The sequence below is a fragment of the Rhipicephalus microplus genome, unplaced genomic scaffold (genome assembly GCF_043290135.1).
Source record: "Rhipicephalus microplus isolate Deutch F79 unplaced genomic scaffold, USDA_Rmic scaffold_636, whole genome shotgun sequence".
NCBI lineage: Eukaryota > Metazoa > Arthropoda > Arachnida > Ixodida > Ixodidae > Rhipicephalus > Rhipicephalus microplus.
This window is the reverse complement of record NW_027465194.1, coordinates 22,501-27,867: the sequence shown is the minus strand read 5'-3', so window position 1 is coordinate 27,867 and position 5,367 is coordinate 22,501. Positions and strand designations below refer to the sequence as shown.

At 58.3% G+C, this 5,367-nt stretch overlaps 2 non-coding genes across 2 annotated transcripts; both read left to right on the top strand.

Annotated features, from left to right (window-relative positions):
* The first annotated feature begins 792 nt into the window (after positions 1-792).
* LOC142795364 (small subunit ribosomal RNA) lies at positions 793-2,607 on the top strand. Its single transcript, XR_012892973.1, has one exon. It is a non-coding gene; the product is annotated as a small subunit ribosomal RNA (ribosomal RNA).
* A 1,719-nt stretch (positions 2,608-4,326) lies between these two features.
* On the top strand, positions 4,327-4,479 carry LOC142795362 (5.8S ribosomal RNA). Its single transcript, XR_012892971.1, has one exon. It is a non-coding gene; the product is annotated as a 5.8S ribosomal RNA (ribosomal RNA).
* Positions 4,480-5,367: the final 888 nt, after the last annotated feature.

The window sequence follows — 5,367 nt, the reverse complement described above, 5'->3', positions numbered from 1 at the left end:
CCGTCAGCGTAGTGTTGCACAAACTCGTGGCCTACCCAAGGTGCGGTACGTTTGCGGCCGTATCCTCGGTGGGAATTTCGTGAGTAGGGTCGCAAATTCTACGACCTCGGCGGGTTTGAGAGCGACGTAGACTTGTGGCACGCTCAACGTGCCACACGTTTCGGGGCACACCCGCGGTGAAATTTTCTCGAGTACGCTCGTATTAGTGCCCAAGGAGGTCTGGGTACTTATCGCTGCTATTATGTGGGGGTTCTCGTGAGCGGCGTACGCGAAAGCGACCGGGTGTCTGATATGCGGCGGGCTTCGGCCTCGTCAAGCGTGTCCTCGGGTCTGCTCCAGGGGAATCCACGGCAGTCGTCTGCAGCCTCATCCGCTTGATGCGTTAGGGGCTGGTTGTCGGACGGTGCCGTTTTACCACGATATCGAGGTGTGTTCCGTGTCGTCCTCGGGCGATTCAGATGCGAAAGCGCCGAAGACGCGGGCGTGACCCGTCGTCTGGCGGCTTTGCAGTCTCGGCTCCGTTGCTAGTTCCGGCCGGTCCACCGACAGTGCAGCGGGCTTGGGCAACCCGCACGGCGCGACCGAGTCGATGCAACGAAAAAGAGCGAGCATGAACGTGCTTCTTGCCGCACGGCTCCCACTCGTCTTTCGGGAAGGTTGTGCCGTAGCGAGCTCGAACGCCGTCATCTCGGAGTGCAAAATAAGCGTGTTGGGGCGCCTGAAGGTGGCCTCCGCCGCACACAGACTGCGTCCGGCCCGCCGAAGGCGAGGACGGACGCGCAGTCGAACGATTACCTGGTTGATCCTGCCAGTAATCATATGCTTGTCTCAAAGATTAAGCCATGCATGTCTAAGTACATGCCGAAATAAGGCGAAACCGCGAATGGCTCATTAAATCAGTTATGGTTCCTTAGATCGTTTCTTCCTACTTGGATAACTGTGGCAATTCTAGAGCTAATACATGCAGTGAGCCTGGAGCCCTTTGGGTAACGGGTGCTTTTATTAGACCAAGATCGATCGGGTTTCGGCCCGTATTGTGTGGTGACTCTGGATAACTTTGTGCTGATCGCATGGCCACGAGCCGGCGACGTTTCTTTCAAGTGTCTGCCTTATCAACTTTCGATGGTAGGTTACTTGCTTACCATGGTTGTTACGGGTAACGGAGAATCAGGGTTCGATTCCGGAGAGGGAGCCTGAGAAACGGCTACCACATCCAAGGAAGGCAGCAGGCGCGCAAATTACCCACTCCCGGCACGGGGAGGTAGTGACGAAAAATAACAATACGGGACTCTTTTGAGGCCCCGTAATTGAAATGAGTACACTCTAAATCCTTTAACGAGGATCAATTGGAGGGCAAGTCTGGTGCCAGCAGCCGCGGTAATTCCAGCTCCAATAGCGTATACTAAAGCTGCTGCGGTTAAAAAGCTCGTAGTTGGATCTCAGTTCCAGACGAGTAGTGCATCTACCCGATGCGACGGCTCGGACTGAACATCATGCCGGTTCTTTCTTGGTGCACTTCATTGTGTGCCTCGAGATGGCCGGTGCTTTTACTTTGAAAAAATTAGAGTGCTCAACGCAGGCGAGTCGCCTGAATAAACTTGCATGGAATAATAGAACAAGACCTCGTTTCTGTTCTGTTGGTTTTTGGAATACGAGGTAATGATTAAGAGGGACGGACGGGGGCATTCGTATTGCGGCGCTAGAGGTGAAATTCTTGGACCGTCGCAAGACGAACTACTGCGAAAGCATTTGCCAAGAATGTTTTCATTGATCAAGAACGAAAGTCAGAGGTTCGAAGGCGATCAGATACCGCCCTAGTTCTGACCATAAACGATGCCAACCAGCGATCCGCCTGAGTTACTCAAATGACTCGGCGGGCAGCTTCCGGGAAACCAAAGTATTTGGGTTCCGGGGGAAGTATGGTTGCAAAGCTGAAACTTAAAGGAATTGACGGAAGGGCACCACCAGGAGTGGAGCCTGCGGCTTAATTTGACTCAACACGGGAAAACTTACCCGGCCCGGACACTGGGAGGATTGACAGATTGAGAGCTCTTTCTTGATTCGGTGGATGGTGGTGCATGGCCGTTCTTAGTTGGTGGAGCGATTTGTCTGGTTAATTCCGATAACGAACGAGACTCTAGCCTATTAAATAGGTGCGGGGTTCCCAGCACCTTACAACCTTCTTAGAGGGACAAGCGGCTCCTAGCCGCACGAAACAGAGCAATAACAGGTCTGTGATGCCCTTAGATGTCCGGGGCCGCACGCGCGCTACACTGAAGGAAGCAGCGTGTCTTTATCCCTGTCTGAAAAGACTGGGTAACCCGTGGAACTTCTTTCGTGATTGGGATAGGGGCTTGCAATTGTTCCCCTTGAACGAGGAATTCCCAGTAAGCGCGAGTCATAAGCTCGCGTTGATTACGTCCCTGCCCTTTGTACACACCGCCCGTCGCTACTACCGATTGAATGATTTAGTGAGGTCTTCGGACCGATGTCCGGCGCGGCCTTTCGGTTGCGCCGGTCTGTTGGAAAGATGACCAAACTTGATCATTTAGAGGAAGTAAAAGTCGTAACAAGGTTTCCGTAGGTGAACCTGCGGAAGGATCATTAACGGATTGTGAAGGGTGAGCGCCTCAGCTGCGTCTGCGCCCGACACTTTCTGCCGCTGACCCCGTTTGGACGCGGGGTCGGCTTTTCCCCACGGGGCTGCCTGAATGTGGAGCGGCACCCCGTGACAAATTGTTGCGCCCAGCGGACGCCAACACCGCGACCTTGGACGGTCGGCCAGGTGGCGGACGCGGGTACAAACGGCGCAACGCACTCATAGGTCGGCTTTCGACCCGCCACTGCACCGTGGCTCGAAGCGCTCGAAATGCGCGACCCGACCGCTGCGGGACCGCCTAGTACTGTAAACAGGAGCGGCGGAGCGCGAACGGCGAGTCGTGGTTACGTCGGTAGAAGGCGAGGCTGCGCGTTCCCGAAACGCCAGCCGAGTGCCCTCCCGACCGTTCGAGCGTGCAAGAACGAGACCCGACAATCGCGCGGCGACTGCCAAGTACGAGAGGAACGGCACAAGCGTCGGCGGTCGGTCAAGGAACTGGCGATGTGACGGGTCCGCTGTGCACCAGTGCATACCGTCCCGCCGTCCGCGGCAAGCGCCTCCGCGTCCTCGGGTGACGGAGGCTGCCGGTCGGTTCTTGCAGGCGAGGGATCTCGCTGGCACCGGTTCGCGTTGACGCGCGGCCGGTCATGGCACGGCGATGCGACGGCCGAGGTGCGCAGTACTCGATGGAGGAACCGCACGCTCCGATGACCGTCCCGCCCTCCGCGGCGTATGCGTACCGACCGTAATGGTTGCAGCAGCGCCGGCCGGCTTTTGAATTCGCCACACGAAACACGGTGCGAGATCGCGGTTAGGGGAGCGTCGACGTTGCCAGGCGTTTTGCTTGCTGCCGAGGGAAAGGCGGCACGGCCACGTCGCGCTCGTCGCGATTAGCGGGTCTGCGCGCTTTGGGAAGGTGCCGCAACGACTTGCCGAAAGAGGAAGCACGGAAGAACGAGGGACTTGGACGTCCCGACAATTGAACGCACTTGCGGCCAGGCCCTTGCTGGCTTCGTTCTTCCGCCTCGAGTAGGCTCGTACGCGGCTCCGGCGCCGAAAGTGGTCCTTGGCACCGACTTCGGTGGACGTGGGAAGTGCCGCGCAAGTACGGCGCGCCTGGCTCCACCTGTTGGCTAAAGTAGGCAGCCGGATCGGCATTTTGGTGTGCGGTGGCAAACCGTGGATGCGAAAAAAGCTTGTGCGATTTCGTGGAACAAAAAGCGGGGGTCCCCCTTTTTATGCGGAGGAGACCGACCCGCCTGCCGTGGTGAACCGCGACGCCACGGTAAAAACGGGAGAGGCTTGTCGATGGGACCGTGCATCCCGCGCTCCACGGAGGCCGGGAGGCGGCCGCCCGAGGAAATGTGTAGCCGTCGAGGCCCGCATCTGCGTGCACTCTTATCCAAATGGGTGTACCGCAGGCATTTTCTGGTTAGGCGGGCCAATGAGAGCGAGCACACAACGATACCTACGGGTCCGGCTTGGAGAACCGGCTTCGACGCCTCCCGAGTATTTATAGAGGGGTGGACCACGAAAGCACTCGCAAGTAGCGAAAGCGAAACGCCGTCCGAAACACACCGTTTGCTCGATTTGCGGCAGCCGAAAAAGGCGCGGCAGAGTTTTGGAGTCCAAGCGTGCGCTGAAAAGCGCCCTTCTTGGCCACTGTTTGGCCGAGTGCCAGAAACGTTTGGTTTTGACTGTACGGAATTGAACAAACACTTTTTCACGACTCTAAGCGGTGGATCACTCGGTTCTCGGGTCGATGAAGAACGCAGCCAGCTGCGAGACTTGGTGTGAATTGCAGGACACACTGAGCACTGATTCTTTGAACGCACATTGCGGCCTTGGGTCTTCCCTTGGCTTCGTCTGTCTGAGGGTCGGATCACATATCAAGAGAGCCTTCGGCGCACAAGGGAACGTGAGCCGTCGACTCGTTTTGACCGCGTCGGCAACACGGACAGCACGCTGAACACCTCACAGCGAGCGCCAACAGCGGCCACTCAAGGGCGAGACGGTGGCGACCGTCGTGCCAGAGCCCAACCGAAACGGGGGCGACCGACTGCATTGAGGATGTGGCACCTCGTTGAGACCGCCGCAGGACTTCGAGTCGGAAGGAAGCCTGCAGGGAAAGTGCGGTCGAGGTTGCGTACTCCTCTCTGCGACCGGGCGCGCAAGAGCTGCGAGAGCCACGGACGCGCAACTTTAACGCACGGTAAACACGAGGAGCGAAAGCCGGCCAGCAAAGCTTCTCCAGCCGTGCGCAAAGTGCGCGAGATCGCAGCCTTGCGTTGCGCTTGTTGCCCTCGAAGTAAGCAGGGTGTCCCGTAGACCGGGCGCTCGAACACGCTGCGGGGCCGTGCCTCCTCCAGGCTTTGCCGCGCGAACAGGGAACGTTCGCGCGCAAAGCGCAGGGAGGTGAGGAGGCTGCGCCCGACGTTTGCGGTTCGCTGCGTACGCGGTTGATGCGGAGAGCACGGCGCGACGACTTGCCGCGAAGCGGAAAAAGTCTCCCGCACGAGTTGGCGAAACGTTGGCGAAGCTTAAGGCGTTCTCGTCGTAGTCCGCCGTCGGTCTAAGTGCTTCGCAGTTCCCGTCCCGTTCAAAAAACTGGGCCACTCCAGTTGGGGCGGGGGCGACGCTACACGAGACGATGCCTCTCGCCAGGCTGCGTGGCTGCCCTTGCGGCGGCGGCGACTGGCCTCGGCGGTGTTTGGGCTTTCGACACGGTCGTTTATCACGCAACTGCTCGGACGACGCACGCGCGCAGC